At 64.1% G+C, this 13,478-nt stretch overlaps 3 non-coding genes across 3 annotated transcripts; all 3 read left to right on the top strand.

Moving 5' to 3' along the window:
* The first annotated feature begins 575 nt into the window (after positions 1-575).
* On the top strand, positions 576-766 carry LOC121109523. Its single transcript, XR_005850424.1, has one exon. It is a non-coding gene; the product is annotated as a U2 spliceosomal RNA (small nuclear RNA).
* A 4,652-nt stretch (positions 767-5,418) lies between these two features.
* On the top strand, positions 5,419-5,609 carry LOC121109525. Its single transcript, XR_005850423.1, has one exon. It is a non-coding gene; the product is annotated as a U2 spliceosomal RNA (small nuclear RNA).
* A 4,652-nt stretch (positions 5,610-10,261) lies between these two features.
* On the top strand, positions 10,262-10,452 carry LOC121109522. The gene has a single exon (XR_005850422.1). It is a non-coding gene; the product is annotated as a U2 spliceosomal RNA (small nuclear RNA).
* Positions 10,453-13,478: the final 3,026 nt, after the last annotated feature.

Raw genomic sequence — 13,478 nt, 5'->3', positions numbered from 1 at the left:
CCTCCAGCGGTTTTCCCGGAGCCCTGAAGTCCCTTTTGATCGGCCGAGAGCTCCTTTTGCCGGCCTGTCCATTTCCAGAGCGGAAAGCTGGAAGAGGATTTGGAGGCCGGTGATGGTTTTGGCCCCTTCCAACGCAACCGCGCCACGATGCCACCAGTGCTGCCACCCTCCCAGGGCCGCCGGGTGCAGCTGGATGCATCGAGCGCCATTGCTCTGCCGGCCGCAACCCCTTCAGCTCATCGCCCCGCGCTGACAGAACGGCTCCCGACTGCGGGCCGTTCTGTCGCTGCTGCCGGAGCGGAGCTGCCGCGCCGTGGGAGGGAGGCGGCGGGTGAGGGGCGGGGCCATGCAAATCGGAGCCGCGGGGGCGGCCGGGAGCGCTCCGGCACGCTGCACCGGGGCCCGTTGGGGCCGGCACGGGGGCGGAGCGGGAGCGGGAGCGGGAGCGGGGCGGTGCGGGGCGGGGGGCGGCGCCGTGGCGGCGGGGCCGGGGTGGGTTTGGGCGCGGGGTGCGCGTCCGTGAGCTGTCGGGGGCGCGCGTGGGGGTGGGCGCTGTCCGGGAAGAGCGCGGGTTTATCGCTTCTCGGCCTTTTGGCTAAGATCAAGTGTAGTATCTGTTCTTATCAGTTTAATATCTGATACGTCCTCGATGAGAGGACTTTATATTAAACGGATTTTTGGGCGCGGGAGTTGGACCCGGAGCTTGCTCCCTCCGCTCCGCGCATCGTCCCGGTATGGCAGTACCTCCGGGCACGGTGCACCTCCCCCGGGAGGAATGTGGCGTGGTGAAAGGAGAGAAGGAAGGCGGGGCGGTGGGGTTGGGCGCGCGGGAGGAGGGTGGCGCTGTGTCCCGCGGGGGGGCGCAGTCGGCTTCGCGGCGCGGCGCGGCGCGGCGCGGCGCTGCGTTCGGTTGCGCTGAGCGCCGTCAGCGGAGCGCGGCCCTGCGCTGTGCGCGCCGCTCGGACCGCGGGGGAGGGGGCGTTGGCGGCGGCCGCAGCCGCTGATGGCGCCTCCCTCCGTCTCCCTGCCGGCCGCTCCTGTTCGAACGCAGCCCCGAGCGCAGGCGCACGCTGCCGCCTCGCGTCCAGCTTCTCGTCCACCAGGACCCCCCAGCTCCTTCTCCGCAGGGCTGCTCTCGAGGACATCTTCCCCCGGTCGGCGTCAGTGCCTGGGATCGCCCCGACCCAAACGCGGCACCCTGCGCTCGGCCTTCACGAACCTCATTGCGCTCACACGGGCCCCCGTCTCCAGCCTGTCCAGGTCCCTCTGGGTGAGAGGAATCGACTCCTCTCACTCCCACCTGCAGGCTCAGGGTCCCGGCGCGCACGGCAAGCCCGACCGTCGGTGAAGACTGAGGCAAAGCACTCACTGAGCACCTCAGCTTTTCCCACGTCTGAGGAAGCCAGCTCCCCGCTGCCTTCCATCAGAGGGGGAACGCTCTCCCTCGGCCCGTCTCCTCCCGCCTACGTCCCTGTACGTAGAACCCCTTCTGGTTGCCTTTCACATCCCGCGCCACGTTCAGCTCCGTCTGTGCCCTGGCTTTCCCGATCCTATCTCTACGCACGCGGACAACAGCCCTGTGTTCCTCCCAGGCTACACAACCCTGCTTCCGCTCCCGGTACGTTTCCCTCTGTTCCCTCAGCTTCAGCTGCAGGTCCTTGCTCAGCCATGCCGCCCGCCCGCCTCCTCTGCTCAGCTTCTTCTGCTGGGGGACGGAGAGCTCTTGTGCTCGCAGAAGGGTCACACAGAGTGGCCCGGGTTGGAAGGGACCTCAAGGATCGTGAAGCTCCAACCCCCCCACCGCAGGCAGAGGCCGCCAGCCTCCACATTTCATACCAGCCCAGGCTGCCCGGGGCCCCATCCAACCTGGCCTTGACCACCTCCAGGGGTGGACGGGGCACCCACAGCCTCCCTGGGCACCTGTTCCAGCACCTCTCCACTCTCACAGTAAAGAACTTCCCCGATATCCAACTTCAGTCTTCCCTCCTTCGACTTCAAACCGTTTCCTCTTGTCCTCCTGCTGCTACCCACCCTCGGAAAGAGTTGCCTCCCCTCCTGCTTGTAGGCTCCCCTTCGGTCCTGGAAGGCTGCAATGAGGTCACCCCGCAGCCTTCTCTTCTCCAGGCTGTGCAAGCCCAGCTCCCTCGGCCTGCCTTTGTAGGGGAGGTGCTCCAGCCCTCTGCCCATCTCCGTGGCCCTCCTCTGCCCTTAAAGAGCTGCCAGCTCTGTGCTGCTCCTATGCCCTTAAGGACAGTTTCCCCGGGGATCCCACCCAGCAGTTCCTCGAGCAGACAGAATTTCGCCCTCCTGAAGTTCAGGGTCCTGGCTCTGCTTTTTGCCAGGCCTGCATCCCTCCGGATCGCAAACTCCTCCGAGGCACGGTCACTGCAGCCCAGGCCGCCTCCAATCTTAACCTCTCTAACGCTCTCCTCTTCCTTGGCGAGCACCAGGCCCAGAGAGGCTTCGCCTCGGGTCGGCCCGTCTGTTACCTGGACCATTTGAACTCAGCCTGGCTGCTGGGGTCAAAGGGAACAAGAAACCCCTTTACAAGCATATCAGCAGTAAGAGGAGGGCCTGGGAGAATCTCCATTCTTTACTGGATGAGGCTGGGAATGTCACCACCGAGGACAAGGAAAAGGCAGACGTTCTGAACGCCTTCTTTACATGTGTCTTTAAAAGTCAGACCAGTTAACCTCAGGCTTCTCCACTCCCTGACCTGGCAGCCTTGGCTGGGGAGCTGACTAAACCCTCCACGACTCAGGAGGACACGGTCAGAGACCTGCTGCTCCAACTGGACCGCCCCAAGTCCATGGGGCCGGATGAGATTCACCCGAGAGTGCTGAGGGAACTGGCGGAGGCGATAGCCGAGCCGCTTTCCGTCGTCTATCAGCGCTCCTTGTTGACGGGTGAGGTCCCGGAAGACTGGAGGCTTGCCGGTGTGACTCCCATCTACCAGAAGGGCTGCAGGGAGGATCCGGGGAACTGCAGGCCTGTTAGCCTGACCTGGGTGCCGGGGAAGATTATGGAGCAGATGGTCTTGAGGGAGATCACGCGGCACGTGCGGGACAGCCGGGGGATCAGGCCTAGCCAGCACGGGTTCACGAAGGGCAGGTCCTGCTTGACCAACCTGACCAATCCTTCTACGATCGAGTGACCCGTCTGGTGGGTGAGGGAAGGGCTGTTGATGTAGTCTACCCAGACTTCAGCAAAGCCTTTGACGCTGTCTCCCACAGTATTCTCGTGCAGAAGCCGGCAGTCCGTGGCTTGGACAGGTACGCTCTCGGCTGGGTAAGGAAGCGGCTGGAGGGCCGGGCCCGGAGGGTGGTGGTGAATGGAGTTCAATCCAGCTGGCGACCGGTCACGAGTGGTGTTCCCCAGGGGTCGGTGCTGGGGCCTGTCCCGTTTAATACCTTTCTCGATGAGCTGGATGAGGGCACTGAGTGCACCCTCAGTAAGTTTGCAGGTGACACCCAGCTGGCTGGAAGTGTCCATCTGCCTGAGGCTAGCGAGGCCCCGCAGAGGGATCTGGATAGGCTGGGTAGCTGGGCCGAAGCCAACGGGATGGGATTCAACAAGAGCAAATGCCGGCTCCTGCACTTTGGCCACAGTAACCCCAGGCGACGCTACAGGCTTGGGGCAGAGTGGCCGGAAGACTGTGGAGAGGAAATGGACCCGGGGGTGTCGATTGACGCTAGGCTGGACGTGAGCCAGCAGTGTGCCCAGGTGGCCAAGAAGGCCAACGGCATCCTGGCTCGTATCAGAAACAGCGCGGCCAGCAGGAGCAGGGAAGTGATTGTCCCCCTGTACTCAGCACTGGTGAGGCCGCACCTCGAGCGCTGTGCCCAGTTTTGGGCCCCTCGCTGTAAGAAAGACATGGAGGCCCGGGAGCGTGTCCAGGGGAGGGCAACACAGCTGGTGAGGGGTCTGGAGCGCGGGCCTTAGGAGGAGCGGCTGAGGGAGCTGGGATTGTCCAGTCTGGAGAAGAGGAGGCTCAGGGGAGACCTCATCGCTCTCTCTAACTACCTGAAGGGTGAGCTGGGGGTCGGCCTCTTCTCTCGCGTGACTAGTGCTAGGACGAGAGGGAATGGCCTCAAGCTGCGCCAGGGAAGGTTCAGGCTGGACGTTAGGAAATACTGCTTGTCTGAAAGGGTGGTCTGGCGCTGGAATGGGCCGCCCAGAGAGGGGGTGGAGTCACCGAGCCTGGAGGTGTCCAACGAGCGTTTGGACGCTGTGTTGAGGGACATGGCTGAGCGGGAACCATTGGTGAAGGGCGAACGAATGGCTGGACTGGATGATCCTGTGGGTCTTTTCCAGCCTTAGTGATTCTCTGATTCTCTGATTCGATGATCGAGTTGTCCTCCGCAGACTCCAGGACTCTCCGGTACCGTCTGCCACCCGCCGCGCCGCTCTCCCAGCAGACGTCCGGGTGGACGAAATCCCCCATCAGGACAAGAGCCCGCGAGCGCGACCCCTCCTGCAGCTGCAGCAAGAAGGCCTCGTCCACAGCCTCCCCAGAGCAGGCGGGCTGCAGCAGACCCCAACCACCAGATGCCCCTCACTGGACCCATCCTCGCTTTTCGCCCACGAGCTCTCGACCCGACCGCGGCTGTTCCTCAGACACAGCTCTTCGCGATCCATCCACTCCCTAACACAGAGGGCAACTCTGCCGCCCCCCTGCCCCGTCTGTCCCTTCTGCAAGGCCCGTAGTCCTCCGTCAGGGCATTCCAGCCGCGGGATTCATCCCGCCGTTCCTTCGGCACGTCCTCCCCCCTCCTTCCGTGCGGGTGCCAACCACCACCCGAGAGGACGGAGGAGAAACCTCCTGTGTGCTCTGATCCCTCCAGCGGTTTTCCCGGAGCCCTGAAGTCCCTTTTGATCGGCCGAGAGCTCCTTTTGCCGGCCTGTCCATTTCCAGAGCGGAAAGCTGGAAGAGGATTTGGAGGCCGGTGATGGTTTTGGCCCCTTCCAACGCAACCGCGCCACGATGCCACCAGTGCTGCCACCCTCCCAGGGCCGCCGGGTGCAGCTGGATGCATCGAGCGCCATTGCTCTGCCGGCCGCAACCCCTTCAGCTCATCGCCCCGCGCTGACAGAACGGCTCCCGACTGCGGGCCGTTCTGTCGCTGCTGCCGGAGCGGAGCTGCCGCGCCGTGGGAGGGAGGCGGCGGGTGAGGGGCGGGGCCATGCAAATCGGAGCCGCGGGGGCGGCCGGGAGCGCTCCGGCACGCTGCACCGGGGCCCGTTGGGGCCGGCACGGGGGCGGAGCGGGAGCGGGAGCGGGAGCGGGAGCGGGGCGGTGCGGGGCGGGGGGCGGCGCCGTGGCGGCGGGGCCGGGGTGGGTTTGGGCGCGGGGTGCGCGTCCGTGAGCTGTCGGGGGCGCGCGTGGGGGTGGGCGCTGTCCGGGAAGAGCGCGGGTTTATCGCTTCTCGGCCTTTTGGCTAAGATCAAGTGTAGTATCTGTTCTTATCAGTTTAATATCTGATACGTCCTCGATGAGAGGACTTTATATTAAACGGATTTTTGGGCGCGGGAGTTGGACCCGGAGCTTGCTCCCTCCGCTCCGCGCATCGTCCCGGTATGGCAGTACCTCCGGGCACGGTGCACCTCCCCCGGGAGGAATGTGGCGTGGTGAAAGGAGAGAAGGAAGGCGGGGCGGTGGGGTTGGGCGCGCGGGAGGAGGGTGGCGCTGTGTCCCGCGGGGGGGCGCAGTCGGCTTCGCGGCGCGGCGCGGCGCGGCGCGGCGCTGCGTTCGGTTGCGCTGAGCGCCGTCAGCGGAGCGCGGCCCTGCGCTGTGCGCGCCGCTCGGACCGCGGGGGAGGGGGCGTTGGCGGCGGCCGCAGCCGCTGATGGCGCCTCCCTCCGTCTCCCTGCCGGCCGCTCCTGTTCGAACGCAGCCCCGAGCGCAGGCGCACGCTGCCGCCTCGCGTCCAGCTTCTCGTCCACCAGGACCCCCCAGCTCCTTCTCCGCAGGGCTGCTCTCGAGGACATCTTCCCCCGGTCGGCGTCAGTGCCTGGGATCGCCCCGACCCAAACGCGGCACCCTGCGCTCGGCCTTCACGAACCTCATTGCGCTCACACGGGCCCCCGTCTCCAGCCTGTCCAGGTCCCTCTGGGTGAGAGGAATCGACTCCTCTCACTCCCACCTGCAGGCTCAGGGTCCCGGCGCGCACGGCAAGCCCGACCGTCGGTGAAGACTGAGGCAAAGCACTCACTGAGCACCTCAGCTTTTCCCACGTCTGAGGAAGCCAGCTCCCCGCTGCCTTCCATCAGAGGGGGAACGCTCTCCCTCGGCCCGTCTCCTCCCGCCTACGTCCCTGTACGTAGAACCCCTTCTGGTTGCCTTTCACATCCCGCGCCACGTTCAGCTCCGTCTGTGCCCTGGCTTTCCCGATCCTATCTCTACGCACGCGGACAACAGCCCTGTGTTCCTCCCAGGCTACACAACCCTGCTTCCGCTCCCGGTACGTTTCCCTCTGTTCCCTCAGCTTCAGCTGCAGGTCCTTGCTCAGCCATGCCGCCCGCCCGCCTCCTCTGCTCAGCTTCTTCTGCTGGGGGACGGAGAGCTCTTGTGCTCGCAGAAGGGTCACACAGAGTGGCCCGGGTTGGAAGGGACCTCAAGGATCGTGAAGCTCCAACCCCCCCACCGCAGGCAGAGGCCGCCAGCCTCCACATTTCATACCAGCCCAGGCTGCCCGGGGCCCCATCCAACCTGGCCTTGACCACCTCCAGGGGTGGACGGGGCACCCACAGCCTCCCTGGGCACCTGTTCCAGCACCTCTCCACTCTCACAGTAAAGAACTTCCCCGATATCCAACTTCAGTCTTCCCTCCTTCGACTTCAAACCGTTTCCTCTTGTCCTCCTGCTGCTACCCACCCTCGGAAAGAGTTGCCTCCCCTCCTGCTTGTAGGCTCCCCTTCGGTCCTGGAAGGCTGCAATGAGGTCACCCCGCAGCCTTCTCTTCTCCAGGCTGTGCAAGCCCAGCTCCCTCGGCCTGCCTTTGTAGGGGAGGTGCTCCAGCCCTCTGCCCATCTCCGTGGCCCTCCTCTGCCCTTAAAGAGCTGCCAGCTCTGTGCTGCTCCTATGCCCTTAAGGACAGTTTCCCCGGGGATCCCACCCAGCAGTTCCTCGAGCAGACAGAATTTCGCCCTCCTGAAGTTCAGGGTCCTGGCTCTGCTTTTTGCCAGGCCTGCATCCCTCCGGATCGCAAACTCCTCCGAGGCACGGTCACTGCAGCCCAGGCCGCCTCCAATCTTAACCTCTCTAACGCTCTCCTCTTCCTTGGCGAGCACCAGGCCCAGAGAGGCTTCGCCTCGGGTCGGCCCGTCTGTTACCTGGACCATTTGAACTCAGCCTGGCTGCTGGGGTCAAAGGGAACAAGAAACCCCTTTACAAGCATATCAGCAGTAAGAGGAGGGCCTGGGAGAATCTCCATTCTTTACTGGATGAGGCTGGGAATGTCACCACCGAGGACAAGGAAAAGGCAGACGTTCTGAACGCCTTCTTTACATGTGTCTTTAAAAGTCAGACCAGTTAACCTCAGGCTTCTCCACTCCCTGACCTGGCAGCCTTGGCTGGGGAGCTGACTAAACCCTCCACGACTCAGGAGGACACGGTCAGAGACCTGCTGCTCCAACTGGACCGCCCCAAGTCCATGGGGCCGGATGAGATTCACCCGAGAGTGCTGAGGGAACTGGCGGAGGCGATAGCCGAGCCGCTTTCCGTCGTCTATCAGCGCTCCTTGTTGACGGGTGAGGTCCCGGAAGACTGGAGGCTTGCCGGTGTGACTCCCATCTACCAGAAGGGCTGCAGGGAGGATCCGGGGAACTGCAGGCCTGTTAGCCTGACCTGGGTGCCGGGGAAGATTATGGAGCAGATGGTCTTGAGGGAGATCACGCGGCACGTGCGGGACAGCCGGGGGATCAGGCCTAGCCAGCACGGGTTCACGAAGGGCAGGTCCTGCTTGACCAACCTGACCAATCCTTCTACGATCGAGTGACCCGTCTGGTGGGTGAGGGAAGGGCTGTTGATGTAGTCTACCCAGACTTCAGCAAAGCCTTTGACGCTGTCTCCCACAGTATTCTCGTGCAGAAGCCGGCAGTCCGTGGCTTGGACAGGTACGCTCTCGGCTGGGTAAGGAAGCGGCTGGAGGGCCGGGCCCGGAGGGTGGTGGTGAATGGAGTTCAATCCAGCTGGCGACCGGTCACGAGTGGTGTTCCCCAGGGGTCGGTGCTGGGGCCTGTCCCGTTTAATACCTTTCTCGATGAGCTGGATGAGGGCACTGAGTGCACCCTCAGTAAGTTTGCAGGTGACACCCAGCTGGCTGGAAGTGTCCATCTGCCTGAGGCTAGCGAGGCCCCGCAGAGGGATCTGGATAGGCTGGGTAGCTGGGCCGAAGCCAACGGGATGGGATTCAACAAGAGCAAATGCCGGCTCCTGCACTTTGGCCACAGTAACCCCAGGCGACGCTACAGGCTTGGGGCAGAGTGGCCGGAAGACTGTGGAGAGGAAATGGACCCGGGGGTGTCGATTGACGCTAGGCTGGACGTGAGCCAGCAGTGTGCCCAGGTGGCCAAGAAGGCCAACGGCATCCTGGCTCGTATCAGAAACAGCGCGGCCAGCAGGAGCAGGGAAGTGATTGTCCCCCTGTACTCAGCACTGGTGAGGCCGCACCTCGAGCGCTGTGCCCAGTTTTGGGCCCCTCGCTGTAAGAAAGACATGGAGGCCCGGGAGCGTGTCCAGGGGAGGGCAACACAGCTGGTGAGGGGTCTGGAGCGCGGGCCTTAGGAGGAGCGGCTGAGGGAGCTGGGATTGTCCAGTCTGGAGAAGAGGAGGCTCAGGGGAGACCTCATCGCTCTCTCTAACTACCTGAAGGGTGAGCTGGGGGTCGGCCTCTTCTCTCGCGTGACTAGTGCTAGGACGAGAGGGAATGGCCTCAAGCTGCGCCAGGGAAGGTTCAGGCTGGACGTTAGGAAATACTGCTTGTCTGAAAGGGTGGTCTGGCGCTGGAATGGGCCGCCCAGAGAGGGGGTGGAGTCACCGAGCCTGGAGGTGTCCAACGAGCGTTTGGACGCTGTGTTGAGGGACATGGCTGAGCGGGAACCATTGGTGAAGGGCGAACGAATGGCTGGACTGGATGATCCTGTGGGTCTTTTCCAGCCTTAGTGATTCTCTGATTCTCTGATTCGATGATCGAGTTGTCCTCCGCAGACTCCAGGACTCTCCGGTACCGTCTGCCACCCGCCGCGCCGCTCTCCCAGCAGACGTCCGGGTGGACGAAATCCCCCATCAGGACAAGAGCCCGCGAGCGCGACCCCTCCTGCAGCTGCAGCAAGAAGGCCTCGTCCACAGCCTCCCCAGAGCAGGCGGGCTGCAGCAGACCCCAACCACCAGATGCCCCTCACTGGACCCATCCTCGCTTTTCGCCCACGAGCTCTCGACCCGACCGCGGCTGTTCCTCAGACACAGCTCTTCGCGATCCATCCACTCCCTAACACAGAGGGCAACTCTGCCGCCCCCCTGCCCCGTCTGTCCCTTCTGCAAGGCCCGTAGTCCTCCGTCAGGGCATTCCAGCCGCGGGATTCATCCCGCCGTTCCTTCGGCACGTCCTCCCCCCTCCTTCCGTGCGGGTGCCAACCACCACCCGAGAGGACGGAGGAGAAACCTCCTGTGTGCTCTGATCCCTCCAGCGGTTTTCCCGGAGCCCTGAAGTCCCTTTTGATCGGCCGAGAGCTCCTTTTGCCGGCCTGTCCATTTCCAGAGCGGAAAGCTGGAAGAGGATTTGGAGGCCGGTGATGGTTTTGGCCCCTTCCAACGCAACCGCGCCACGATGCCACCAGTGCTGCCACCCTCCCAGGGCCGCCGGGTGCAGCTGGATGCATCGAGCGCCATTGCTCTGCCGGCCGCAACCCCTTCAGCTCATCGCCCCGCGCTGACAGAACGGCTCCCGACTGCGGGCCGTTCTGTCGCTGCTGCCGGAGCGGAGCTGCCGCGCCGTGGGAGGGAGGCGGCGGGTGAGGGGCGGGGCCATGCAAATCAGAGCCGCGGGGGCGGCCGGGAGCGCTCCGGCACGCTGCACCGGGGCCCGTTGGGGCCGGCACGGGGGCGGAGCGGGAGCGGGAGCGGGAGCGGGAGCGGGGCGGTGCGGGGCGGGGGGCGGCGCCGTGGCGGCGGGGCCGGGGTGGGTTTGGGCGCGGGGTGCGCGTCCGTGAGCTGTCGGGGGCGCGCGTGGGGGTGGGCGCTGTCCGGGAAGAGCGCGGGTTTATCGCTTCTCGGCCTTTTGGCTAAGATCAAGTGTAGTATCTGTTCTTATCAGTTTAATATCTGATACGTCCTCGATGAGAGGACTTTATATTAAACGGATTTTTGGGCGCGGGAGTTGGACCCGGAGCTTGCTCCCTCCGCTCCGCGCATCGTCCCGGTATGGCAGTACCTCCGGGCACGGTGCACCTCCCCCGGGAGGAATGTGGCGTGGTGAAAGGAGAGAAGGAAGGCGGGGCGGTGGGGTTGGGCGCGCGGGAGGAGGGTGGCGCTGTGTCCCGCGGGGGGGCGCAGTCGGCTTCGCGGCGCGGCGCGGCGCGGCGCGGCGCTGCGTTCGGTTGCGCTGAGCGCCGTCAGCGGAGCGCGGCCCTGCGCTGTGCGCGCCGCTCGGACCGCGGGGGAGGGGGCGTTGGCGGCGGCCGCAGCCGCTGATGGCGCCTCCCTCCGTCTCCCTGCCGGCCGCTCCTGTTCGAACGCAGCCCCGAGCGCAGGCGCACGCTGCCGCCTCGCGTCCAGCTTCTCGTCCACCAGGACCCCCCAGCTCCTTCTCCGCAGGGCTGCTCTCGAGGACATCTTCCCCCGGTCGGCGTCAGTGCCTGGGATCGCCCCGACCCAAACGCGGCACCCTGCGCTCGGCCTTCACGAACCTCATTGCGCTCACACGGGCCCCCGTCTCCAGCCTGTCCAGGTCCCTCTGGGTGAGAGGAATCGACTCCTCTCACTCCCACCTGCAGGCTCAGGGTCCCGGCGCGCACGGCAAGCCCGACCGTCGGTGAAGACTGAGGCAAAGCACTCACTGAGCACCTCAGCTTTTCCCACGTCTGAGGAAGCCAGCTCCCCGCTGCCTTCCATCAGAGGGGGAACGCTCTCCCTCGGCCCGTCTCCTCCCGCCTACGTCCCTGTACGTAGAACCCCTTCTGGTTGCCTTTCACATCCCGCGCCACGTTCAGCTCCGTCTGTGCCCTGGCTTTCCCGATCCTATCTCTACGCACGCGGACAACAGCCCTGTGTTCCTCCCAGGCTACACAACCCTGCTTCCGCTCCCGGTACGTTTCCCTCTGTTCCCTCAGCTTCAGCTGCAGGTCCTTGCTCAGCCATGCCGCCCGCCCGCCTCCTCTGCTCAGCTTCTTCTGCTGGGGGACGGAGAGCTCTTGTGCTCGCAGAAGGGTCACACAGAGTGGCCCGGGTTGGAAGGGACCTCAAGGATCGTGAAGCTCCAACCCCCCCACCGCAGGCAGAGGCCGCCAGCCTCCACATTTCATACCAGCCCAGGCTGCCCGGGGCCCCATCCAACCTGGCCTTGACCACCTCCAGGGGTGGACGGGGCACCCACAGCCTCCCTGGGCACCTGTTCCAGCACCTCTCCACTCTCACAGTAAAGAACTTCCCCGATATCCAACTTCAGTCTTCCCTCCTTCGACTTCAAACCGTTTCCTCTTGTCCTCCTGCTGCTACCCACCCTCGGAAAGAGTTGCCTCCCCTCCTGCTTGTAGGCTCCCCTTCGGTCCTGGAAGGCTGCAATGAGGTCACCCCGCAGCCTTCTCTTCTCCAGGCTGTGCAAGCCCAGCTCCCTCGGCCTGCCTTTGTAGGGGAGGTGCTCCAGCCCTCTGCCCATCTCCGTGGCCCTCCTCTGCCCTTAAAGAGCTGCCAGCTCTGTGCTGCTCCTATGCCCTTAAGGACAGTTTCCCCGGGGATCCCACCCAGCAGTTCCTCGAGCAGACAGAATTTCGCCCTCCTGAAGTTCAGGGTCCTGGCTCTGCTTTTTGCCAGGCCTGCATCCCTCCGGATCGCAAACTCCTCCGAGGCACGGTCACTGCAGCCCAGGCCGCCTCCAATCTTAACCTCTCTAACGCTCTCCTCTTCCTTGGCGAGCACCAGGCCCAGAGAGGCTTCGCCTCGGGTCGGCCCGTCTGTTACCTGGACCATTTGAACTCAGCCTGGCTGCTGGGGTCAAAGGGAACAAGAAACCCCTTTACAAGCATATCAGCAGTAAGAGGAGGGCCTGGGAGAATCTCCATTCTTTACTGGATGAGGCTGGGAATGTCACCACCGAGGACAAGGAAAAGGCAGACGTTCTGAACGCCTTCTTTACATGTGTCTTTAAAAGTCAGACCAGTTAACCTCAGGCTTCTCCACTCCCTGACCTGGCAGCCTTGGCTGGGGAGCTGACTAAACCCTCCACGACTCAGGAGGACACGGTCAGAGACCTGCTGCTCCAACTGGACCGCCCCAAGTCCATGGGGCCGGATGAGATTCACCCGAGAGTGCTGAGGGAACTGGCGGAGGCGATAGCCGAGCCGCTTTCCGTCGTCTATCAGCGCTCCTTGTTGACGGGTGAGGTCCCGGAAGACTGGAGGCTTGCCGGTGTGACTCCCATCTACCAGAAGGGCTGCAGGGAGGATCCGGGGAACTGCAGGCCTGTTAGCCTGACCTGGGTGCCGGGGAAGATTATGGAGCAGATGGTCTTGAGGGAGATCACGCGGCACGTGCGGGACAGCCGGGGGATCAGGCCTAGCCAGCACGGGTTCACGAAGGGCAGGTCCTGCTTGACCAACCTGACCAATCCTTCTACGATCGAGTGACCCGTCTGGTGGGTGAGGGAAGGGCTGTTGATGTAGTCTACCCAGACTTCAGCAAAGCCTTTGACGCTGTCTCCCACAGTATTCTCGTGCAGAAGCCGGCAGTCCGTGGCTTGGACAGGTACGCTCTCGGCTGGGTAAGGAAGCGGCTGGAGGGCCGGGCCCGGAGGGTGGTGGTGAATGGAGTTCAATCCAGCTGGCGACCGGTCACGAGTGGTGTTCCCCAGGGGTCGGTGCTGGGGCCTGTCCCGTTTAATACCTTTCTCGATGAGCTGGATGAGGGCACTGAGTGCACCCTCAGTAAGTTTGCAGGTGACACCCAGCTGGCTGGAAGTGTCCATCTGCCTGAGGCTAGCGAGGCCCCGCAGAGGGATCTGGATAGGCTGGGTAGCTGGGCCGAAGCCAACGGGATGGGATTCAACAAGAGCAAATGCCGGCTCCTGCACTTTGGCCACAGTAACCCCAGGCGACGCTACAGGCTTGGGGCAGAGTGGCCGGAAGACTGTGGAGAGGAAATGGACCCGGGGGTGTCGATTGACGCTAGGCTGGACGTGAGCCAGCAGTGTGCCCAGGTGGCCAAGAAGGCCAACGGCATCCTGGCTCGTATCAGAAACAGCGCGGCCAGCAGGAGCAGGGAAGTG

Source organism: Gallus gallus, chromosome 1, assembly GCF_016699485.2.
Source record: "Gallus gallus isolate bGalGal1 chromosome 1, bGalGal1.mat.broiler.GRCg7b, whole genome shotgun sequence".
In the NCBI taxonomy this organism is placed as follows: Eukaryota; Metazoa; Chordata; class Aves; order Galliformes; family Phasianidae; genus Gallus; species Gallus gallus.
The sequence above is the reverse complement of the archived record's forward strand: the minus strand, read 5'-3'. Positions and strand labels throughout refer to the sequence as shown.